At 42.3% G+C, this 25,924-nt stretch overlaps 1 pseudogene; it reads right to left on the bottom strand.

Annotated features, from left to right (window-relative positions):
• Positions 1-7,390: 7,390 nt before the first annotated feature.
• The window catches only part of LOC111554161, a 35,958-nt pseudogene continuing 17,424 nt past the window's right edge, over positions 7,391-25,924 (bottom strand).

Raw genomic sequence — 25,924 nt, 5'->3', positions numbered from 1 at the left:
CAAACACTGCATGTTCTCTCTTATAAGTGGGAGCTGAACGAGGAGACACATGGATGTATAGTGGGGAACAACACACACTGGGGCCTGTTGGAGTTTGGGTGGGAGGAGGGACAGCATCAGGAAGAATAGCTAAGGGATGCTGGGCTTAATACCTAGGTGATGGGATGACCTGTGCAGCAAACCACCATGGCACACGGTTACCTATGTAACAGACCTACGCATCCTGCACTTGTACCCTGGAGCTTGAAGTAAAAGTTGAAGAACTAAAAAGAACGAATGAATGGAAGGAAGGTAGGGATAAATATTATTTTAAACAAACAAGTAAGGAGATACTTTAAAATCCTGCCCCTTATGAAGGTCCTATCCCATGCAATACTCTTCTGCTGTCATGCTTATAGCTAATGGTTAGGTGAATGTTTCTGGTTCTGTAGGGACCTAGCAATCTGTTGCAGGTAGACTTTAAAATAAGGTTGAATACAAGTTTATTTGGTAAAATACTTAATAGCTGGGTTGTTAAATATTTGCTGCAGAAAAAGCAAAAACCAACCCCTAATTTAACACTTTTTTTTTTTAAAGAGATGGAGCATTGCCATGTTGCCCAGTCTGGTCTCAAACTTTCAGGCTCAAGTAATTCTCCCATCTCAGCCTACCGAGTAGTTGGGACTACAGGCCATGCCACCACCACTGGTTCCTAATTTATAGAATTTGCCAATATCTGTGGTGTAAATACTCTCATGATGGCCAGTTTCAAGCTACCAATGTACTGTCCCTGAATGCAGAGTTGGGAAAGATGTACACCGTCTGCTTACATGAGTTGGTATCTATCACAACCCTGAAATAATTCTAAAGCTTTCTGTTTAAAGCAGGAGAATTTCATACGTCTGTCAATAATCCTTCAAACTCCATATCCCAAGAGGATTTAATTCAAAGGGTGGAGTGTTTAGAAAATAAAAGAAGGCTGGGCGTGGTGGCTCATGTCTGTAATCCCAGCACTTTGGGAGGTCGAGGCAGGCAGATCACTGGAGGTCGGGAGTTCAAGACCAGCCTGACCAACAGGGAGAAACTCTGTCTCTACTTAAAAAATGTGTGTATATATATATATTTGTGTGTATATATATATTTGTGTGTGTGTGTGTATATATATTATATATATAATTATATATATATAATCATATATATTATATATATATATATATATGTAATTAGCTGGGCATGGTGACACATGCCTGTAATCCAAGTACTTTGGGAGGCCGAAGTGGGTGGATCACCTGAGGTCAGGAGTTCGAGACCAGCCTGGTCAACATGGCAAAACCCCGTCTCTACTAAAAATACACCAATTAGCTGGGCATGGTGGCATGTGCCTGTAATCCAAGCTATTTGGGAGGCTGAGGCAGGAGAATATCTTGAACCTGGAAAGTGGAGGGTGCAGTGAGCTGAGATTGCGCTACTGCACTCCAACCTGGGCAACAAGAGTAAAACTCCATTTCAGAAAGAAAACAACAACAACAACAACAAAAAACCCCAAGTAAGTTCCATTTCACCAACTCACAGATAGGATTAGCCTGAGTTTCCAGAAAAACAAGGAATGAAGGAGAGACTGCAATCTTGTACAAAGTGACTAGAACAAAACAAGCACCAAATTATTACTTGCAAAATGCCAGCCATATTTAAGAACTGGTTCTTCTTTAGTTAAATTTTAAAACCGAGTTTATTTAAATCATTTCTTAAAACTTAGTTTCATTCTAAGCAACTCTGTTCGTTCTTTTTGTATTTTTTACATTTTCTTTAAGAGACAGGGTCTTGCTCTGTCACCCAGGCCAGAGTGCAGTGGTACAACCATGCAATCATAGCTCACTGTGGCCTTGAACTCCTGAGCTCAGGTGATCCTCCTGCCTCAGCCCCCACACCCAGTCTATCTTCATTCAATCTGATGAATGGTGAAATGGTTACGTTTTCAAATGCATTTTTAAACAATTACATAACCTATAAAATAACAAATATTCATCAGATAGTACCTAAAATCACTTTGCATACCATCTGTGGCATCTGTACAGGGATGTGCACCATACTTTGGGAAACAATGCTCCAGGTACGTGTTGGACATTATTATTAATATTTATCTTTGGAGGCTGAGTATTCAAAGCCTCCCTCCAATAATGCAGGTGCTATATTCTCAGTACTATATTTAGATAAATCATCAGGAAACTTGACTCCCAATATGGTAAAAATCCTTTAGGGGTCTATCTGACCTTTCTTTAAAGGTCACTGCTGCTAGGCAACACCTTTCTTCTGGGATGTTGACCACATTTCTTAGATTTTATTACCACATTTTTTAGATTTTATTAAGCACTTTTCTTATCACGGGTGGAGGTGGGGAAACACAATCTGCTTCTATCTAGCATTTCAGTAGAGTCCTAAGCTCAGAGAGGACAACAAGATTTGGTTCGGAAGAGGTCACACATTTCCTCCTTCGTTTTGCACATCTGTGGGGGTCGTGTGCTATAGGCAGTGTGCAGTGGATTGGAAAATGAGGAGCTCTGTGTTTCCATCTTTGAGCTGCTACCTACTCCCTGGGTAATCACTGGCCAGCTTCCCAACCATAGGTCAGTCTCCTGTTGTCAAATCAGTTAGAGCAGGAGGCTGTCTCAACTGTGGGGAAGATCTGATTTCGGAAATGGAAGCTGTTCTGCCCTTCTCCCTCCTGAGCTGATCAATGGCAATTATTCACAGCAGTGACACATGGTGGGTCATTTTCTTTTAATCTATTGATTTTTAATCATAATGGAGAGAACTCCCCTGTTGCAAATCTGGAAGAGACGTTCTACGCTTCAGAATTGTCAATCTTTCTCCTTGTTTTAAAGGGGACTACAGCATTCAAACCCAAATCTAAATCAAAACCTAATTTCTTCAGGTGGTTAATTGAATGAAAAGAGGAGTTGTTTCTAATTACCAGCTGTGTCCTGATTGCAAGGTTATTTGTATTCATCCATGACTAGCAAATTCATAATGCATGAGGCCCTACACAGCCACTTGCCTTAATAGCCCTCGTTTTAGGAAGCTGATGTCTCCAAGGCAAAGGATGCTTAACGCAATGTTTAGTCACGTTGAAGAGCCTTGATTGACTATTCCTGAAGTAAGCTTGTAGAAAAGGAAGTAGTTTCCTAATCCACCTCAGCTTCTCCTCCAATCCACTCCAGCTCCTTTCTCTCAACCACAGGAGAAGCATAAAGTTGGAAGGTACAGGAACACACTCATCTGCCGACTCTGCCTTCACTGAGGAGGCTGAGACAGTTCAGTGCATTTTCAGCCTTTGGAATATCCGTGGTGAGGGTCCTCTATTGTCTCACATTTTAGTGCTCAATTATTAGGATTTCTCTATTGGCCACAGAAACTGGACCTTCCAGTTCCTCAACAGAGTCATGGGAAAGATCCCATCAGGAAGAGGATTGTTGCCTCTGGCAAGATTTGACCACAGGTTTAGAGCAAGTTACAGTCATGGTTTCTACAAAGTAGGTTGTTCCTCGATGTGAGAGGTGGCCAGCCATCAGTAAAATCGAGCATAAAGGGACCACGTGAATACCAGTCATGTCAAATGCACCTTGGAGAAGACTCTCAAGCACAGTGCATTTAACTTTTGGGGAAGTATGCCCCTTCTAGGAAAGGCATACAGTCTCAAGAATTCTGACTTAAAATCCTTTGGAGTGGGAAGAAAAAACCACAGTCTATGTGATGTAACGGGCTGGTGGTCCTTACATTACCTGGGTTAGACTTTGCATTACCACCTAGCTTTGTGAATTTACACAAGTCATTTAACTTTTTTGAGTATCAGTTTTCTAAGCAGAAAATGAATGAATGAAATATTTACTAAGATCCCTACTAGCTCTATGATTCTGTGGCTCAATTACTTACTTTCACTTCTAGAACCTCATTTATCCCTCTGAACAGTTAACTCACATTTCTACTGTAGTGTCTAAAAATTAATGATATCCACAAGATTAAACATTTCTAGTGTCTGATTCCACCCCCGTCCTGCCCCTGCCCCAAGCATTTCAGCAGGATTTTTATTTTATATATATATACACAATATATATATTATATATGCTTTATAATATATATATAAAGCATTCAAACCCAAATCTAAATCAAATAGATACATACATTATATATATATATATATATATATATTTTTTTGTTGTTGTTGTTGTTGTTGAGATTTATTTTATTTTCTGAGCTTAGAATTCACCATTGGAGCATGTCATGGATCATGCCTTAACTCTCTTCTGCTTGGTCTTACCAGTGAAAAATGGAAGATGCATACTGGCAGAGAAAGAATTTAATAAGCTTTGGAGTCAGAAAAACTTAGGTTCGAACTCCAGCTGAAGCATTTACCCTGCGTGACTTCAGGCGATTATTCAATTATTCAAAACACCTTCTTCTTTAAGTAGAGATAAAAGTTGTGTATTTTTTTTTTTGAATCAGGGTCTCTCTCACTGCCCAGGTTGGAGGGCAGTGGCTCAATCATGGCTCATTGCAGCCTCAACTTCCCCCAGCTCAGGTGATCCTCCCACCTCAGCCTCCTGAGTAGCAGGGACCACATGTATGTGTCACCACACCCAGTTAATTTTTGTATTTTCTTGTAGAGATGGAGTTTCATCATATTTCCCAGGCTGGTCTCAAACTCCTGGGCTCAAGTGATCTGCCCATCTCAGCCTCCCAATGTGCTGGGATTACGGGCATGTCTGGCCAAATTCTTGAATTTTATGTAGAACTCTTAAGAAGATTAAATGGTCTTCACATCCTCAAAGCATTTAATGGCTCACTCATTCAAAACTCATCTTTCCACTCCATTTTTTGAGATTTCCCCAACCTCGTGGATGATCCGTCTTGCATATCAGAGTTTCAGTTTCTCTACCTCTTTAAATATTTTTTATTCTACCTAAACTATTGATAACCTTGACCATAACATTAACATTTCATCATCTTAAATGCATAATTATTAAAAATTAACTTCAGTATCCCATTATCTGACCACCACCTCCTATCCTTTACATCTCTAACATCAGTGTCTTCACTCCAACAATTCTTCAGTCTCAACAGGCCTCTAATCCTTTAATCCTAGTGTATTTTCACAATCAGGCACTCTATTGCATTTTCATTTCCCTTACTAAGGTTAGAGTAGATGGTCTATCATACTAATCACCTCTTGCACGTTCCACGAATTTTGTAAGGCCTCTCTTCAATGGCTTACTCCTCTAGCAAACATACAATCTTGATTAAATCCCATTCTCTACCTCTTCTGTTCCTTTCCCTGGGCAGATAATTATTGCTGGACAATAGCACAAAACTGTGTTGACTGGTTCTTTTAAATTATTATTATTATTATTATTTTGAGATGGAGTCTTACTCTGTTACCCAGGTTGGTGTGCAGTGGTGTGATCTTGGCTCACTGCAATCTCTGCCTCCTGGGTTCAAGCGATTCTCCTGCCTCAGTCTCCCTAGTAGGTGCGATTACAGGTGCATGCCACCATGCCCAGCTGATTTTTGTATTTTTAGTAGAGATGGGGTTTCACCATATTGGCCAGGCTGGTCTTGAACTTCTGACCTCATGATCCACCTGCCTCAGCCTCCCAAAGTGCTAGAATTACAGGCATGAGCCACTGTGCCTGGCCGACTAGTTCTTGCTTTAGTTTCATGATCACAAATCTCAACTGTACATTCAATGCCACCCAGTAACCTTATTGTTGGAACAAATAAGTTCTTCTTCAAAACTCAACTCTATGGTCGTAAGTGGTGAGGTCATAAATCCACCCTTCCCTTCTCTCTCCTTCCCCTTTTCTTCACCCTGGCCGTCACCTTGGCCTTCAAAGTTCTCATTTCTCTACCTGATTTGGAAACAGTTTCAAACTTTCTTCTTTCTTGTTTTGTAGGTCAACCCTACCCCTTCCTTTCCCTCCCCCCCTTCCTTTGCAAATCTCATGTTTACCCTATTTGGAAAAGTTTAAGACTTAGCAAATTGGGTTAGCTTAGATTGTGCAGTCTGACTCCAGCCAAAGGGGAAAAGACAGAAGCAGGAACTGTCTTAGGAATAAAAACTCCTTCTCTCCTTTGTGTGGTGTGCTCTTGCAATCACTTTGGACACAGGCGGCACCCTTCTGCAGAAGTAAACTGCCTTGATGAGAAATTTTCGATCTAAGTGCAGGTTCTTCTTTGCGGCACCTAGCACCAATTTCCAACACTTATTTTATTTATTTATTTATGTATTTATGTATGTATGTATTTATTTATTTATTTTGAGACAGAGTCTTGCTCTGTCGTCAGGCTGGAGTGCAGTGGTGCAATCTCGGCTCACTGCAACCTCTGCCTCCCAGGTTCAAGCAATTCTTCTGCCTCAGCCTCCCAAGTAGCTGGGACTACAGGCAGGTGCCACCACTCCTGGCTAATTTTTGTATTTTTAGTAGAGACAGAGTTTCACCATGTTGGCCAGGATGGTCTTGATCTCTTGACTTCGTGATCTGCCCACCTTGACCTCCCAAAGTGCTGGGATTACAGACGTGCGCCACCACATCCAGCCACCCAGTGACTTTATTAAGCATCCCTAGTATATTAGTTTTTCCACTGTCTCGTATGACCACTTCACACCTTCACTCCCCTCAGATCTTTCACATTTCTCTCCATGTGCCTGATATTCAACAAGAGGACGTAGAAAGCCTTAAGCACGTACACACTACCTTGTCTGCCACTGCCTCTGCCTCCACACACTCCTGTTGATTATTAAGAAGGAAGTCCAACATGTCCACTTTGCCCTTGGGCTTCATTTCCTCTTACCTGCTTGGGGACTTTCTCCTGCAGTTACTGCTCTTGCACCCCTAAAACCTATTTTTTTTCAAGTTTCAGTTATTCATTTATTTATTTATTTATTTATTTATTTTGAGATGGAGTCTTGCTCTGTTGCCCAGCCTGGAGTGCAGTGGTGCCCCCAGCCTGGAGTGTAGTGGTGCGATCTCAGCTCACTGCAACCTCTGCCTCCTGGGTTCAAGCAATTCTCCTGTCTCAGCCTCCTGAGTAGCTGAGATTACAGGTGCATGCCACCACACCCAGGTAATTTTTGTATTTTTAGTAGAGACAGGGTTTCACCATGTGGGTCAGGCTTGTCTTGAACTCCTGACCTCAGGTGATTCACCCACCTTGGCCTCCCAAAGTGCTGAGATTATTGGTGTGAGTCACTACACTCTGCCAAGTTTCAGTTATTTATTAACCAGTGTAATCTCCAATAGATTACATCAACATGATTTCATGAATTTAGAGGATATTTCCTAGTTAAGTGGAAAATTGTGAAGAAGGCTTCTGGAAGACCTTCATTCTAAAGCAGATTTATAACGAGACATTTCATTTAGAAATATGGACCTTCTTTCTTCAGTTTGCTGTAATCCACATTTACTGAGTAGAACTTGTATTAATCACTGGGACCCAGCTTGTTCCAGGGCTCTGGGTTATTCTTTCTGTCCCAGCTAACATCTGGATTGAACAATGCCAGACACAAGACATACATTGCTGCTCCAGTATCTCCAATAAATACAAAACTCCAATAAGTACAAAGAGGAGGACCAAGCTCAGATGCTTCTTGGTCTGACTGACGATCTGGTGGAGTGTGTTCGTGGCAGAGGACTCCTATTAGAAAGGAGAGAATCAGCCTAGCCACCAGGTCCCTGGGCTAAGTAGTATCTGCACTAAGACTGTGTGGATGTCCCAAGCCCTAGGACCTATTTTGTGACAAGCATCACACTGACCCTGGGGTATGAAGACCAATAAGGCAACACTCCTTCCTCAAAGCCCTAAATTTCCAGCAGTTAAAATCATATTCTCTTAGGGGAATATGCAAACCCCTATGTGAGCAGAGGTAGCTTAGGGTGTTAAAATAAAAACTTTAAACAAATTATTTTGAGCAGAGTTTAGCTGAGCAAAGAATGATTCTTGAATTGGGCAGCCTCCTGAGCCAGAATAGGTTCAGAAAGACTATGGCACTGCCCAGTGGTCAGAGGATTTATGGACAGAGAAAGGAAGTGAGGCACAGGAACAGCAGGACTAGTTACAGGTTGGCCTTATTTACATACAGTTTGCACAGTTGGTTGCCTGTGATTGGCTGAAACTCCACAATTAATACAAGAGTAGGTTACAGTCTGTTTACACATCCAGATAGGTTACAGTTCACTATGTACAGAGGAACCTTTTGAGGTAAGGAGACAGCTTTAGGCTAAACTTAATTTAACAAGGGATACATTGGGTTGGAAAGTTGGGGTGGGTGTAGGGAGGAGAGGCAAGGAAATAATTCCAGTGTTCGATGACGATTTAGTAGGAACACTAAAAATCATCATTGTTTATTTGGAGCTAATGAAGTTTCCCATAATCATTAATAGTAATCTTACTCTCTTTTTATTGTAATTCTGGGCCTCTTTTTACTTTTAATAAAGTAAAATGCTCTTATTTGTGTGAGATCAGTCACTTAACTTGGTAGGGGTTATTGAACAAACCTATGGTCTGTTTTATGTGTTCTAATTTTTTTTTCACTTTTGTTTTTCTTTTTTTTTTTTTTTTTTTTTTGAGACAGAGTCTTGCGCTGTCACCAGGCTAGAGTACAGTGGCATGATCTCAGCTCACTGCAACCTCTGCCTCCCGGGTTCAAGTGATTCTTCTGCCTCCAACTCCTGAGTAGCTGGGACTACAGGTGTGTGCCACCACACCTGGGTAATTTTTTTGTATTTTTAGTAAAGATAGGGTTTCACCATGTTGGCCAGGATGGTCTCGATCTCCTGACCTCGTGATCCACCCACCTTGGCCTCCCAAAGTGCTGGGATTACAGGCGTTTTTTCACTTTTCAATAGGTTTACTCATCTTTTAAAATAGAGAAGTTTTAAACTTTTATGAGGTTAAATTATCTACTGATTTATAATGTTGTGTTTTTTTGTCCTGTTTAACAACATCTTCCTTCTCCAAAGCATACTCTTCCATTCATTCCTTTAGCACTTATTTTCGGAATGCCTACCAAAATCTAAGAATTTTGGTGGCTCCCAACATATTTATCAGGCAATCCTCTTTAGGCAACTTTCAATTTTCTTTGGGGAAGGGAGACAATAACATTTGAACAGATCCGTTAATAATTCTGGATTATCATAAAGGCTTTGAGGGACATATACAGACTGATATGATTGCTACCACCTGGGGAAGGAGTGAAAAGGCCACTAAGATCGGATGCCAAGAGAGCTGAGGCCTGAAGGATGATGAGGACCATGTCCCACATCAGGGGAAAGGTCTTCAGGTGGAGGGAAGAGCAAGGACAGTAGCTCTCAAGCAAGAAAGGGCATGGTGTGTAGCAGCAGCAGGGAGCAGATTGCTGTGGAGGGAGCTTTGTGAGCAAGGGGAATGTGTGGTGAGATGAGGTTGGGGAGACAGGGCACAATCATGTAGGGCCTTGTATAGGACCCTGCTGTCCTACGTCCCCCACCTCCTAACCTGACTCCTCTGGAGAAACTTCCTTAATAAATCAAAGGCATGGGTGGGTGCAGTGGCTCATATCTGTAATCCCAGGACTTTTGGAGGTTGAGGCTGGTGGATCACCTGAGGCCAGGGGTTCAAGACCAGCCTGGCCAACATGGCAAAACCCCATCTCTACTAAAAATACAAAAATTAGCTAGTTATGGTGGTGCATGCCCGTAATCCCAACTACTTGGGAGGCTGAGGCAGGAGAATTGCTTAAACCAGGGAGGCAGAGGTTGCAATGAGCTGAGTTCACACCACTGCATTCCAACCTGGGCAACAGAGTGAGACTCCATCTCACAAAAAAAAAAAAAAAAAAAAAAAAAATCGAAGGCATGAATGCACTCAGTGTCCACTTCTGGGGAACTTGACCTAAGATGCTGGCCAAGAGTTAATTTCCCCACTAGGTGCGGGAACAATCCAAGGGTGGGAAAGCCCATGTAATATCACTGGGGACCGCTGAGAAGCAGCTTTAGTGGAATTTAGACAGAAGCCAAACTGCAAGATTAAGAAGGAAGAGGATATTGCAGACAGTTTCTCATTCTTTTTGTGTGGCCTACACTTTCTGAAAACTCTTATTATGTTTGGGATATTTCCAGCCTTTTGCATCTTGCCTCACCAAAACAGACTCAGAAAATTGAGATTCTCAGCCTCTCTAGCAGCTGGAATGCAGGAATATGATGTATACAGCTTCTCATCAACTACACCCATATTAACCACCTGTTCAGAAACCAACAGCTTGGGAAAGAGACTTTCTTGTGGGATCTTTTACTACAGTTGACCCTTGAACAACATGGGTCTGGGGCAATGACCCCTGTGCTGTCAAAAATCCACGTATTACTTTTTATTCCCCAAAACTTAAGTAGTAATAGCCTACTATTGACTGGAAGCCCATATAAACAGTTAACACATATTTTATATATGCATTATATATTGTATTTTTACAATAAAATATGCTAGAGAAAAGAAAATGTTATTAAGAAAAAAATATGTATTTACCATTTGATATGGCTAGGCTTTGTATTCCCACCCAAATCCCATCTTGAGTTATAATCCCCAGTTGTTGAGGGAGGGACCTGGCGGGAGGTGATCTGATCATGGGGGTGGTTTCCCCCATACTGTTCTCATGATAGTGAGTGAGTTCTCAAGAGACCTGATGGTTTTATAAGTGTTTGGAAGTTCCTCCTTTGTTCACTCTTCTGTCTCTCTCCTGCCACCATGTAAGATGCGCCTCTTCCCCTTCCACCATGATTGTAAGTTTCCTGAGGCCTCCCCAGTCATGCATAGCTATAAGTCAATTAAACCTCTTTTCTTTACAAATTAATCAGTCTCGGGTATGTCTTTATAGCAGTGTGAGAACGAATGAATACACTATTCATTTAGTGGAAGTGGATCATCATGAAGGTCTTCATCCTTGTCATCCTCATGTTGAGAGGTTGAGAAGGAGGAAGAAGAGGAGGGGCTGGTCTTGCTGTCTCAGGGGTAGCAGAAACGGAAGAGGTGGAACAGGAGGCAGGAGAGACAAGCACACTCACTGTGACTTTTGTTGAAAAAAATCCACGTGTAAGTGCAGTTCAAATCTGTGTTGTTCAAGGATCAGCTGTATTTTTGTTGGGTAAGCAGTAGCAGAAGCTTTGGCTTTTTGAGCAATAGCAGTAGAAGTGGCCACAGCAAGGGAAATTTTGGTTCTTCTGCCAGTCTTGTGGTCTGGTTTTGGGCATTGTTTTTGGAGACTCAACCTCAGCAACTCTGGTTCTCCAGCACTTCCAACAATATCTTTTTAATAAACTTCTCTTTGGAATACCTAGAGCCAACTTTGATTGCTTGCAAACAGTAACTCTGCCTGAGAGAGCAGAAGATGAGAAATTGGAGCCATGGTGGGCAACGTTTTCAAAGTCACAGGAGAACAAAGACAGTGCTAGTAGGTGGGGCAGTCAGCCTCTGAGTTGGCCCCCAATCATTATTGCCTTTTAGGGTTCATGTACCTTTGTTGTGCCATGTTGTACCACGTCTGCTCTGTGTGACCACCAGAATACAGAGGAAATAACAGTGTGTGACTTCCAAAGGTAGTTTGTAAAGAAATTATAGATTCTGCATTGGCTGCATGAATCATACACCCTAGGAGAATGCTAGCCACCATGTTGTGAGAACACTCAGGCAGCCCTGAGGAGATTCTTACACAGAGAGGACTCCACTTGTCAACACCAATTTGCCAGCTTTTGCAGTGAGCTACCTCAGAAGTGGATTCTCCATTTCCATTAACCCTTCAGATACTGCGGCCTCAGCTGACCTGACTGCAATATTTTGACAGACCCCAAGCCAGAACTGCCCAACCAAGCTGCCACTCAATGCCAGACTCATAGAAACTATGGGAGAGGAGAAATACTTATGGTTGTTTCAAGTCACTAAGTCTTGACGTAATTTATTATGTAGCAATAGATAACTAAAATATAATGCTTAAAGATGGTTTGTTTCTATAGGGCAGGAGAGAACTTAGTCTATTTATAACAAAAAGAAGGGACAGGGCACATGTAGAGAACTGCTGATCTAATGGCGAAGAGAACTGAGCAAGGTTCAGAGAGAGAAGGACGGAGGGAGAGAAGGAGGAAGGAAAAGAAGGAAGGGAGGAGGGAAAGAAGGAAGGAGGAAAGAAAAGAGAATGAAGGAGGGAGGGAAGGAACGAGAAAGGGAAGAAGGAAGGAGGGAGGGAAGAAAGGAGATCAAAGATGTAGGGATAGCCTTGGCAGGAAAGAGGACCTGTTTTTTCTTGAGATAGGAATATGGAGGGAATGAGATGGATAGGGTTAAGGATGAGCATAAAGAAGAGGGTAGATTGAGAGCTTCATCATATCAGCAAAGTAGAAGTCAAGCAAGATCATTTGCAAGGACTGAGGCAGCCTGGGTGAGGAGGTCTATTTTGTAAGCTTACATTTATTTAGTGTTTTTTCAACATTAACAATTTTTCTGGGGGCCAAAGCAGGAGGATTGCTTGAGGCCAGGAGTTCAAGACCAGCCTGGGAAACATGGAGAAACACCCATCTGTACAAAAAATACAAAAATTAGCTGCATGTGGTGGTGAGTGCCTATAGTCCCAGCTGCTTGGGAGACTGACGGGTAGGATATCTTGAGCTGGGTTTGCAGAAGTTGCAGTGAGCCGAGATCGCACCATTGCACTCCTGCCCAGGCGACACAGTGAGACTGTGTTTCAAAAAAACACTTTTTTTTTTTTCAGAGACAAGCTCTTGCTATATTGCTCAGGCTGGAATATAGTGGCTACTTACAGGCGCCATCAGTGCAGTCTCGAACTCCTGGGCTCAAGGAATCCTTCTGTCTCAGCCTCATAAGTAGATGGGACTATAGGCATGCACCACTACACTTACCTTACATTTATTTAGTTTTTACTTTGTGCAGGCATTGTGCTAAGGTCCTTCCATACATAATTCCATTTAGCTACTCTACCGGCTCTACGAGACAAATGTCATTTTGTTAAATGATTCTTTACAGATGAAGAAGCTGATGCTAATGGGAAGCAGGGAAGCAAGAGGTAAGCCAGTTCTGTCAGAAACAGACTGCAGCTCTTTTCACTCCCTACACCCTTTGAGAGGTTTACTTAAGAATGACTATTGTGAGAAATTTAAAAAGTGATCAACAAGAGGTTAGTCCAAGGAAAAGAAAAAAAGTCCTTCAAGAAAATATAGGATACCTGGTCTTCACAATTTCAACTGTAAATACAGCCACAAGGACAAACCGACGTTTTCTTAGCTGTTTAAATTGGCTTTGTGCTATCCTCAGACAGCCAGATACATCAAGAAACACTTAGATTGGGCCGCGTGTGGTGGCTCACACCTGTAATCCCAGCACCTTGGAAGGCCGAGGCGGGCAGATCACCTGAGGTCAGGAATTGGAGACCAGCCTGTTCAACATGGAGAACCCCTGTCTCCACTAAAAATACAAAATTAGTTGGGCGTGGTGGCACATGCCTGTAATCCCAGCTACTCTGGAGGCTGAGGCAGGACAATTGCTTGAACCTGGGAGGCGAAGTGTGCAGTGAGCTGAGGTCCCACCACTGCACTCCAGCAAAGTAACAAGAGCGAAACTCAGACTCAAAAAAAAAGAAAAAAAAACTCTTAGATTGTCTTCATGGTAAATTTTAATGAAACTTTAGACATAACACCAAAAAGTTAAGCACATCCTAGTTTATTTTTTGGAAAGGTAAAGCTATCAGGCCATTTTGTGGAATGGTTTGAGGAAGTTGCCTCTATTAATATCTAAGGCTCTATGTTAACATAACAAAAGACGATTTCTTCTTTGCTGAAAATGTCAGCTCTTGGGTTAGAAAGTTGATTTACCCCATAAGGAGCCAAAGAGTAAGAAAGCAAAATAATAAAAAGGCATGTTGTTTCTAAAAATGGAGTTAGCCAGGTGTAAGGCTATGATAATTAAAATCAGATGATACTGCAGCAAGAATTGGCAGCTCGGTGGGATAAGTCAATTGTCATACAGACTCCTTAGTGTGTTTTAGGAAATAATACATGATTAAGAAAACATCAAAATGATTAATCAATTAATTAAAAGAGTTTAAGCATAAAAAGGGGCAAGCATCACAGAAATAAAAAATGAAAAAGAAATGAATTATTCTGAAATCGATACAGGTGAAGGCCAACAGCATGCTCAATCAGGAAGGAGATAAGGCTGCTCGCTATCAGCATGGTTATCCTGCCTCGTGGAAAAATATACAGTTTAATTATACCTTCCTTAATGCATCCTTCTAATCATAAACACTACAGAAGAAATCACAAAGAAGGAGTCATGATTTTGACTATTGAACTCAAACATATAAAACTTCATGACTTTAAAAACCATTACATGACTAATGGCAATCAAGCAGAAAGAGCAAATGACAGAGAGTTAATAAAGTGAATATATGAACATCTCTGATGGCAGTAGCACTCCAATAACAGAACAGACTACAGGATAGGGGATTCACTGGAGAAATAAAAATGTCAGAAAGCAAATGGAAATGTCTTCAACCACACCTGTTATCAAAGAAATGCAAATGAAAACAATGAAGTGGTAATCATAACCTAAAAAACCAGCAAAGCGCCCTGCGTGGTGGCTCACGACTGGAATTACAGCACTTTGGGAGGCCTGAGGCAGGCGGATAACCTGAGGTTGGGAGTTCAAGACCAGCCTGGCCAAAATGGTGAAACCTCATCTCTATTAAAAATACAAAAATTAGCCGGGCATGGTGGCGGCCGCCTGTAATCCCAGCTACTCGGGAGGCTAAGGCAGGAGAATCACTTGAACCTGGGAGGTGGAGGTTGCAGTGAGCTGAGATCACGTCATTGCACTCCAGCCTGGCAACAAGAGCAAAACTCCATCTCAAAAAAAAAAAAAAAAAAAAGAAATCAGTTGGTAGAAAGGCTGGCGAGAGCATGGTGCCTGCTGGGAGGGTGACTTAGTGTAGATTCTCTGGAAAGCCATTTGGCGTTATGTGTCAATAATCTGTAAAGTTCATACCACAGATGCACTTCTGAAAATCTATATGGAAGAAATAATCAGAAAGTTAGAACAAGATTTATATGCAAGAGTATTAATCGCAATGTTTTCTATAAGGGTTATGTATTCAAGAATATAAGAATATTTAAGTAAAATGTGACTTACTCATATAGGAATATAAGGTGATTAAAATCATATTCCTGAAGAATTTTTAGGGGCATGAAAATAATCATAATATATGCAAAATGAAACATCATGCAAACTATTTATTTTATGCTCCCAATTATGTGAAATAAAGAATTCCGTTGGAAACAGGGCATGTAATGCTTGCAATTATACGTATATTTAAAATTATCAAAATATTAAGTGTTTAACATATAGGGTGGACATTCAGGTGATTTTAATTTTCTTCTCCAAGGTTCTTCACATTTTCTGTAATGAGTATGAATGATTTTTTTTTTTTTTTTTTTGAGACGGAGTCTTGCTCTGTCACCTGGGCTGGAGTGCAGTGGCCGGATCTCAGCTCACTGCAAGCTCCGCCTCCCGGGTTCACGCCATTCTCCTGCCTCAGCCTCCCGAGTAGCTGGGACTACAGGCGCTCGCCACCTCGCCCGGCTAGTTTTTTGTATTTTTTAGTAGAGACGGGGTTTCACCATGTTAGCCAGGATGGTCTCTATCTCCTGACCTCGTGATCCACCCGTCTCGGCCTCCCAAAGTGCTGGGATTACAGGCTTGAGCCACCGCGCCCGGCCTTTTTTTTTTTGAGACAGGTTCTGGCTCTGTCACGCAGCCTGGAGTGCAGTGACACGATCTTGGCCCACTGGAATCTCCATCTCTCAGGCTCAAGTGATCCTCCCACCTTAGCCCCCCAAGTAGCTGGGACTACAGGTGTGTACCACTGCACCCAGCTATTTTTTTGTATTTTTGGTAGAGACAGGCTTCACCATGTTGCCTAGGCTGGTCTTGAACTCCTGGCTTCAAGCGACCCACCTGCCTTGGCCTCCCAAAATGTTGGGATTACAGGCATGAGCACCACGCCTGGCCATGAATCAGTTTTATAAAAGAAAAGCATTATTGGAAGTAAAACTTTCTCATGATCTCTGAAAATGGTCCCCTGACTTTCCTGCAGTCAGTAGGATTCCAACCTGGGTAGAGAATTAGCCTCTTGATTTAACATCAGAATTGCTTGAAATAAAGTGAGAATTTCCAACATATCTCAACTGTTTGGGGATCATTTGAATGAGTTTCAAGTAAGTCTCAGTGAATTCTTTTTCCATAAAAACTCAAGAAAATAAGGTGAGAACAGATGCCAATTACAGGGCCCTGGTGGCACAACCATAGCTCACTGTAACCTCCAACTCCTGGGGTCGAACCATGCTTCTGGCTCAGCCTCCCAAGTAACTAGGACTCCAAGTGTGTGACCCCATGCCTGGCTAATTTTCATTTATTTTATTTATTTATTTTTTTGAGACGGAGTCTTGCTCTTGTGCAGTGGTGCAATCTCGGCTCACTGCGACCTCCGCCTCCCGGGTTCAAGCAATTCTCCTGCCTCAGCTTCCTGAATAGCTGGGATTACAGGCATGCGCTACCATGCCTGGCTAATTTTTGTATTTTTAGTAGAGACAGGGTTTCTCCATGTTGGCCAGGCTGGTTTTGAACTCCTGACTGGCAGGCCTCTGAGCCCAAGCCTGCACGTATACATCCAGATGGCCTGAAGCAAGTGAAGAATCACAAAAGAAGTGAAAATGGCCATTCCTGCCTTAACTGATGACATTCCACCATTGTGATTTGTTCCTGCCCCACCTTGACTGAGCGATGAACCTTGTGAAATTCCTTCTCTGGGCTCAGAAGCTCCCCGACTGAGCATCTTGTGACCCCCGCCCCTGCCTGCAAGAGAACAGCCCACTTTGATTGTAATTTTCCACTACCCACCCAAATCCTATAAAACTGCCTCACCCCATCTGCCTTCGCTGACTCTCTTTTAGGATACAGCTCACCTGTACCCAGGTGATTAAAAAGCTTTATTGCTCACACAGAGCCTGTTTGGTGGTCTCTTCACACAGACACGTGTGACACTGACTTCAGGTGATCCTCCTGCCTCAGTCTCCTAGAGTGCTGGGATTACAAGCGTGAGCCACTGCACCAAGTCTAATTTTTATTTTTTGTAGATACGGATCTCACTATGTTGCCCAGGCTGGTCTTGAACTTCTGTCCTCAAGCAGTCCTCCCACCTCAGCCTCTTAAAGCATTGGAACTGCAGGCATGAACCACAGCACCCGGCCTCAGGCTCTGTTTCTGACAAGCTCTCAGGTAATGCTGATGCTGCTGCACAGCAAACTGCAATTTGAGTAACAAGATGGAGTCCCCACATAAACCAAAAAGTATCTGAGATAAGTCTCGATCAATTTAAAAGTTTATTTTGCCAAGGTTAAGGACATGCCTATGACACAGCCTCAGGAGGTCCTGATGACAGGTGCCCAAGCTGTCAGGCTACATCTTCTTGCTTTTGTACGTTTTAGAGAGACACAAGACATCAATCAATACATATAAGATGTACATTGGCTTGGTCAGGAAAGGTGGGAAATTGGAAGTCAGGGGTCATAGATCCGTCCAAAGATTTTCTGATTGGCAATTGGTTATTATCTACAGACCTGGAATCAATAGAAAAGAACGTCTAGGTTAAGGTATGGGATTGTGAAGACCAAGGTTTTACCATGTAGATGAAGCTTCCTGGTAGCAGGCTTCAGAGAGGATAGCTTGTAAATATTTACCAGACTTAAAGAGTTTGTTCTAGCAGTCTCAAGGTCTGTGTTGATGTTAATGGTAATAAGGCTTGTCCCACCCCCTCTTCCCATCATGGCCTGAACTAGTTTTTCAGGTTGACTTTGGAATGCTCTTGGCCGAAAGGAAGGGTCCATTCAGATGGTTACAGGGCTTAGAATTTGATTTTTGGTTTATGCTATCTTAGAGGACAGCCCAACCTTTCCTGTTTACAAATATAAAAGATTTTGAAACAAGTTCATCAGCAAGCATTAATTAGATGAGTCATGTGCATCTGGTGTCTGGGAGCCCACATCTAGGGAACTGTTCTAGGGTCATTGGGTCATTAGCAGATTAACAAATGACTTCATGGTGCAAGTGCTTTCACATGAATATGGGGATGTATATACATCTTTTGAAACAAGCGTATTTTTGTGCATTTCTAGTGAATGTCTTTTAGGAAATTCTTGGGCATTATATTTCATCTTTCCTGATGGAGTTGCATTAGTGATCAAAAGAACAAACCACCAATCCTTTTCCCTTGTCTTTCTTCTTTGTCCCTTTCACAAAATCTCTGGTCTCTGCATGTGTGTTCAGTAATAGGAGAAGCCAAGGCCTCCTGTGGGTCCTAGGAAATGCATTATCTACTCTAAAAATAGACAAGAGCCCATTGTCTCATGCAAAAGTAAATCCCACATACTAATCCAGCAGAAAGTGATCTAGCCTTTTAAAAGATTTATTGGTTTCTTATCTTCCTCTCTATGCATAACTATTTTTCATCTCATTCTGTGACAGATAAGTTGAATTAAGTGAGAGTTGAAATAACTTCTTTTAAAGAAAAATCATCTTTGTGTTATAAACCTTTGAGGTTTAGCAGGCCTCAAGATTCTTGAAGAATCAAAACAGTAAGTGAGGAAGAGAAAAGTAACTGTGATTATAGAAATAGCTGCATTCCCAGCAGTGGTGTGCTGTAAATGTTTAACAACCAGCTCTCAATAAACAAGAAACACTGCCAGGGGCTGGGGTGGGGAATTATGGGGAGTGACTGCTAATGACTGTGTTCCTTTTTTGGTGTGATGAAAATGTTCTGAAATTTGATGGTGGTAGTTGCATAACCTAATGAATATATTAGGAAACCACTGAATTATACAATTTTGAAAGGAAACAACAACAATTCTCCCTTCCCCCAAATATTATTTGCATTATCTGCTAATTTCCATCATGTTAATTCTCCCACTATTGCTCATTTCAACACCACTGGTTCCCACTGTGGCAACTGTTTCCTAGCCACAGGGGTTTAGGAAGAAGGTGAGGGGTATACAGGATTCCTTCTCTGATTGCTTTTGCTAGCTTTTTTCTTGCTTTTTTTTTTTTTGGCTTGTTTGCTTTCGTTGTTTTTTCTGTCTCAAAGTAGATCAAGATGTAGTGAAAGCACCCTGAGTGGGATATGAGTCTGATATTCGTTCCTTTACTAATTCAAATATTCAGCCACACATTTAGCACCTCCTCATGCTGGGCTCTGTGCTGCGTATGTGCCGCAAATTCTAAGGTACCAAGAGTAACCCCTGCCACTGAAGAGATCACAGTCTAGTGAGGGATAGAAATACAAAAACACTATTGCAGAATGTGAGTATGCGTATGCTAGAATAGAGGTATGCGCACTCTGATTGAGAGAGTTACTTTCCCCCATGGAGGAGGAATAGTGGTGGTGACATCAGTGAATGTGTCAGATAAGAGATATCTGACCTGGGAGCTGGGGAAGAGCACCAAAATTGAAAAGAACAGCATGAACCAAGGCATAGAGGCACAAGAGTGATGGGGTGCTGAGGACACAGGCACTAATAAGTTGTGGGTAGCTCACAGGTTCATCAGTGGCCAGGATGTAAGATGTAAAGTGACCAGAAAGATGGGCTTGTATGCTTTCCAAGTCTCTATGGGCCATGATAAGGAGACAGCACATTATGGTGCAGGAAATGGGGAGCCGCTGAGGTTTGTTAAGCAAGAGAGAGACAAGTTCAGATCAGCAGTATATTACTTTTTAATGGTAAGAAGGATACATGGGTAGGAAAGGGAAGTGGGAATAAGCTGGAATTGAGTAGGCCAGAGAATAAGACTGTGTTATTCCAGGTGAGAGATGAATAAGCCAACAGTGTAGGGTACAAAGTGGAGGGGATGAAGTGGAGAAACACATCAAGGTAAAATGTATAGAACTGAACATTCAAATGAATGTGCAAGACAGAGCAGATGGTGGAGTCAGGCTAATACAAAAGTTTCTGTCTTGGGTGACCAGATGAATGGTGATGCCCATAAAATGCCTATGGATGGTAGGCACTGAGTGAATATTTGCAGAAGGTGGGCACAAATATCTGGATCATAGAGGAGCAGCATGGTATGATGGAAGGCAGTCAGAGTGAGGAGTCAGATTAACTTTGCTTGCATCATAGCATGGTTTGGTTACTTATTATAATCGTTGTGGGACTTTGAGCAAGTTTCTTTTCTCTTTTTTTGAGATTGAGTCCCGCTCTGTCACCCAGAATAGAGTGCAGTAGCACCAGCTTGGCTCACTGCAACCCCTGTCTCCCGGGTTCAGGCGATTCTCCTGCCTCAGTCTCCCAAGTAGCATGTGCCATCACACCCTGCTAATTTTAGTACTTTTTTTTTTTTTAAATAAAGACAGAGTTTTGCCATGTTGGCCAGGTTGGTCTTGAACTCCTGACCGCAAGTGATCCACCCGCCTCGGCCTCCCAAAGTACTGGGATTACAGGCATGAGCCACTGCAACTGGCCAAATTTCTTAATCTCTCTGAATTCAGCTTGAATCCATGTGTGGGTGAGAAGAGATTTTGTTAGTTAGTACTGGAATTATTTGAGTTGGAGGGATTTAAAAAGCCTATAGTTACTCCTAAGATGAAGTGGAATCAAAAAGGTAGTGGAGGCAGAAATGTGTTTCTGATCTACATACAGCCGTTACAAACAGTGAGTCAGTCTTACTTCTTGATATTTGGAGGATTTCTGGATACCAAGTGACTTTTGTTTGTGGTTAAAAGGCAGAAGAAGAAAGACTGATGCAGTTCAAATCTAATTAGAGGGAAAACTCTGGTGGCTCCTCAGTTGGGGTCCATGGAAGCTTGATACAGCAGAAGGCCCTTGATACCCGTGCTGTCAGGAGCCCAGAATATGTCTTTTTTGAGAATTCTGAGTAGTTACAAACTATCAGCTACATGGGAAGGGGACCCGTGCCAGTTTCAAAGTAAAGCGGGAACTGAAGCTGTTAAATATGTATGCGAAAAAATTGAAAATACTTTTGATTTTTTTTTTTTTTTTTTGAGACGGAGCCTCACTGTGTCGCCCAGGCTGGAGTGCAGTGGCCGGATCTCAGCTCACTGCAAGCTCCGCCTCCCGGGTTCACGCCATTCTCCTGCCTCAGCCTCCCGAGTAGCTGGGACTACAGACGCCGCCACCTCGCCCGGCTAGTTTTTTTGTATTTTTTTAGTAGAGACGGGGTTTCACCGTGTTAGCCAGGATGGTCTCGATCTCCTGACCTCGTGATCCGCCCGCCTCGGCCTCCCAAAGTGCTGGGATTACAGGCTTGAGCCACCGCGCCCGGCCGAAAATACTTTTGAAATAGGCAAAGCAGATTACTGGATGTCTTGTCCAGCATACTTTTCCAGATTATCTCTACAGTTTCATTGTTTTTGAGCTATTTTACAACTCTGTAATTGTAGACAACTGATAGCAATGCAAATGATTCTTGTCCAGGCATGCAAATACATTTTGTCTTGTGGAGAGGCAATTGATTCTCTCACATCCTTGTGGAAAAAGCAAATTTTGCATCTAATAAGAAATTTCATTCGATTGTTTTCTGGGATTTACATTTGTGTCTGCTTTTTGGTTTCTCCTTTGGACTTCTGGCAATATCTTACTGGTTTCCTCAATAGTTAGTTAATGAGCTGAATAAAATTGGTGAATTCATTTTATATGAGGATCATGTTTTTACTCTTTAAAAAGGATGATCTGGCTGGGTGCAGTGACTCACGCCTGTAATCCTAGTACTTTGGGAGGCCAAGGCAGGTGAATCACTTGAGGTCAGGAATTTGAGACCAGCCTGCCCAACATGACAAAACCCAATCTCTACTGAAAATACAAAAATTAGCTGGGTGTGGTGGCTCACGCCTGTAGTCCCAGCTACTGGGGAGGCTGAGACAGGAGGATCACTTGAACCTGGGAGGCAGAGGTTGCAGTGAGCCAAGATCCTGCCACTGTACTTCAGCCTGGGCAACATAGTGAGACTCTATCTCAAAAAAAGAAAGAAAGAAAAAAGAATGATCAATTAATGAGCATCACAGTTACATTTTACACATTGAAAAACTAGGGTACTAGGATACTAGCCCCAGGGTATCCTCAAGGTGCTGGTGGAGGACAAATAGTGATCCAGGGCAGAGGAAGGCTAGTAAGACTCCAATCTGGGGTGCATTGTAGGGCCAGCTTCTACCTCCCCAAGGCTGGGAAAATTCCTCCTCATGTAGACCTTAATACATATATGTCATCAGATTTTTGGTCTTAACATGGGTCATTAGATTTTTAGTCCGGGATAGAACTGTGTTTCACTGTATTGAGGTGAAAGGGGTAAGTAAATTAATTTCTTTCTTTCCTTCTTTCTTTCCTTCTTTCCTTCCTTCCTTCCTTCCTTCCTTCCTTCCTTCCTTCCTCCCTCCCTCCCTCCCTTCTTTCCTTCTTTCTTTCTTTTTGTTTTTTTTTGTTTTTGTTTTTTGAGATGGAGTCTCGCTCTTTCGCCCAGGCTGGAGTGCAGTGGTGCGATCTCAGCTCACTGCAAGCTCCACCTCCCGGGTCTACGCCATTCTCCTGCCTCAGCCTCCCGAGTAACTGGGACTACAGGTGCCCGCCACCTCACCCGGCGAGTTTTTTGTATTTTTTTTAGTAGAGATGGGGTTTCACCGTGTTAGCCAGGATGGTCTCAATCTCCTGACCTCGTGATCCGCCGGTCTCGGCCTCCCAAAGTGCTGGGATTACAGGTTTGAGCCACCGCACCCGGCCTGTTTTTTTCTTTCTTTCTCTCTCTCTCTTTTTTCTTTCAAGGCCATGTTTTGTCACCCAGGCTGGAATGCACTGGCACATCATGGTTCACTGTAGCCTCCGTTTCTAGGACCCCAGTGATCCTCCCACCTCAGCCTCCCACGTGGCTGGGACTACAAGTATGTACTACCACACCCAGCTAATTAAAAAATTTTTTTTATAGAGATGAGGTGTGACTATGTTGCCGAGGTTGGTCTTGAACTCCCGGGCTCCAGTGATCTTCCTGCCTTGGCCACTCTAGGTATTACAGTACTGGAATTACAGGCATGAATTGCCAGTCCTAGCCCGGTAAATAATACAGTTAAGGAGAGGGGAAACTCAGCCAGGATTCAGAAACTTCTCTCTACAGCACATCAGGAAATTCATCTAATTTTTGATTGCCTTAAAAGCACGGATCTGTGTCTCCTCACAGCATAATGATGCACCAACAATACGTAGAAGAGGCGGTCAATATTAGTGAGAGGAGGGCTTGTTTCTTACGGATGACCCATTTAAAAAAATATACGACGATCCAGCTTTTCTCAGGATGGAGTCAAAACAGGTCTCAATAATTCCTATCACAGGACACTAACAGCATGACGCAATCCTTCAGGAAGCACAGAGAGTTTGCAAAGTCCTTCCTTGTGGCCTGAGGAAAATGACTTCTGGGTACTCAGGACAGCCCAATGTGATCAGTCTTCAGAATTTGAGCGTTTTCTTGGTAGTGAACTAACTGCACAATTGAGGTGGGGCAGGATGTCTGGGTGCTGAAGAACGGGAGTGGAGGTAAGGAGCGCCTTGTGGGGAAAGGAGAGGCGAAGGCATGGAGGCATGAAGCACTGGGGTCTCTAGGATGTCAGACATGTGCGATGTGGCCAGAGGAGTTTTTTTTTTTTTTTTTTTGGTGACCGAGTTTCGCTCCTGTTGCCCCGGGCTGGAGTGCAATGACATGATCTTGGCTCACTGCAACCTCCGCCTCCCAGGTTCAAGCCATTCTCCTGCCTCAGCCTCCCGAGTAGCTGGGATTACAGGCATGCGCCACCACTCCCAGCTAATTTTGTATTTTCAGTAGAGATGGGGCTTCTCCATGTTGGTCAGGCTGGTCTTGAACTCCTGAACTCAGGCGATCCCCCCTTCCTCGGCCTCCCAAAGTGTTGGGATTACAGGCGTGAGCCACCGCACCTGGCCCAAAGGAGTTCTTGAAGGAAAATGTATCTATTATAAAATAAGAAAGAAGCCAAAAAGGAAACAACAACAAAACAAATCCAAAAAAGGAAGAAAACACAAAAGATAAGTAGAATTAACGGAATAGTAAACAAAAAAAACTTGATATTTTAAAAAGACAAAAGAGAGAAAGTTACAGCAAGTCCAATTATCAAACAAAAAACTGTAAGAGAATAGTTTGTGCAATCAAGATATTTGAGAAAATTACTTTCTCAGAAAATGAAAATTGTCTTATTCCAAACCTATGCCCAGTTAAAAATCCAGAAACAACTCCCCAAACTGTGCAAGGTCAACATGAAAAAATTTTGTAGTTTTTTCCTGAAATACGCAAAATAGTAAATAAATATTGGAGCAATAGGGTGTGCTCCTAATGGGCTAAGTATTATAGGGATTTTACTATCAGCCAAATTAATCTATAAATTCAGAACATTCCCAACCAAATATCAAGAGAATTTATGGGCAAAATAATTATACATTTCCTCTGAAAGAGATAACACAGAATAGTTATGAATACTGGAACAACAAGAAAACAATGAGGAGTAAGGGGTCCCCCCACTGCCCCCCCAGTGGAATATAGCTGGGGTAATTCAAAGTATGGTGTTAGACTCAAAATACAAATTTGAACAAGTTGATAGAAAATGTTGAGACACGAAGCTATTTGGAAAGAGATAAAATTAGGCGCTTACCTCATTCTAGAAACAGAAATAAAGAGCCAGACCTCAAGAGCAGAACCATGAAAGTATGAGAAGAAAATATTTTTATTTTTAAAATAATCTTGGGAATGGGAAGGCATCTGAAGAAAGATATAAAACCCAGAAGTCTCAAGGGAAAAGAGAATTAGAGAACTACACACAGAATTAGTATGTAGATTTGACTACATATAGAATTTTAAAAGTTTTGATGACGAATGACATTGTAAAAAGTTAAAAGAAAATTGGCAGATGAAGAGAAAATTATTAGTATATAGGAAATATAAAAAGTTCCTAAAAAACAATTAGAAAATACAAAGGAATAGATATGAGCAAGAAATTTATGAAAGAATTAAAACAAATGGCTGGCCAGGCATGGTGGCTCACACCTGTAATCCCAGCACTTTGGGAGGCCAGGGAAGGAGGATCACTTGAGGTCAGGAGTTCAAAACCACGCCTGACCAACATGGTGAAACCCCGCCTCTACTAAAAATACAAAAAAATTAGCTGGGTGTGGTGGCAGGTGCCTGTAATCCCAGCTACTTGGGAGGCTGAGGCAGGAGAATTGTTTGAACCCAGGAGGCCCAGGTTGCCCTGAGTTGAGATCATGCCATTGAACTGAAGCGGGGGTGACAGAGTGAGACTCCATCTAAAAATAAATAAATAAATAAAATAAATTTTTAAAATGACCAATAAACAGATGCAAAAATGCTTAACTTTGCTAGTAATTAGAAGAGTACAAATTATAATTATAGGTGATAATTTGTGGGCAAGAATATAGAGCAAGTATTCCTACTATTGATCAGAATTTAAATTGCAAGTTTTTGAAGGGCAAATTATTACAATTAAATTAGTTTGATCTAGGAATTATACATATAGCAGTGCCTCTAAAGAAATACTGGCATCCCAGCACTTTGGGAGGCCGAGGCAAGTGGATCACAAGGTCAGGAGTTTGAGACTAGCTTGGCCAATATGGTGAAACCCCGTCTCTACTAAAAATACAAAAAAATTAGCCGGAAGTGGTGGCGGACGCCTATAGTCCCAGCTACTCGGGAGGCTGAGGCAGGAGAATCGCTTGAACCCGGGAGGCGGAGGTTGTGGTGAGCCGAGATCGGGCCACTGCACTCCAGCCTGGGAGACAGAGAGAGA

Source organism: Piliocolobus tephrosceles, chromosome 14 (assembly GCF_002776525.5).
Source record: "Piliocolobus tephrosceles isolate RC106 chromosome 14, ASM277652v3, whole genome shotgun sequence".
Taxonomy (NCBI): Eukaryota; Metazoa; Chordata; class Mammalia; order Primates; family Cercopithecidae; genus Piliocolobus; species Piliocolobus tephrosceles.
This window is presented reverse-complemented; position numbering and strand designations above follow the sequence as displayed.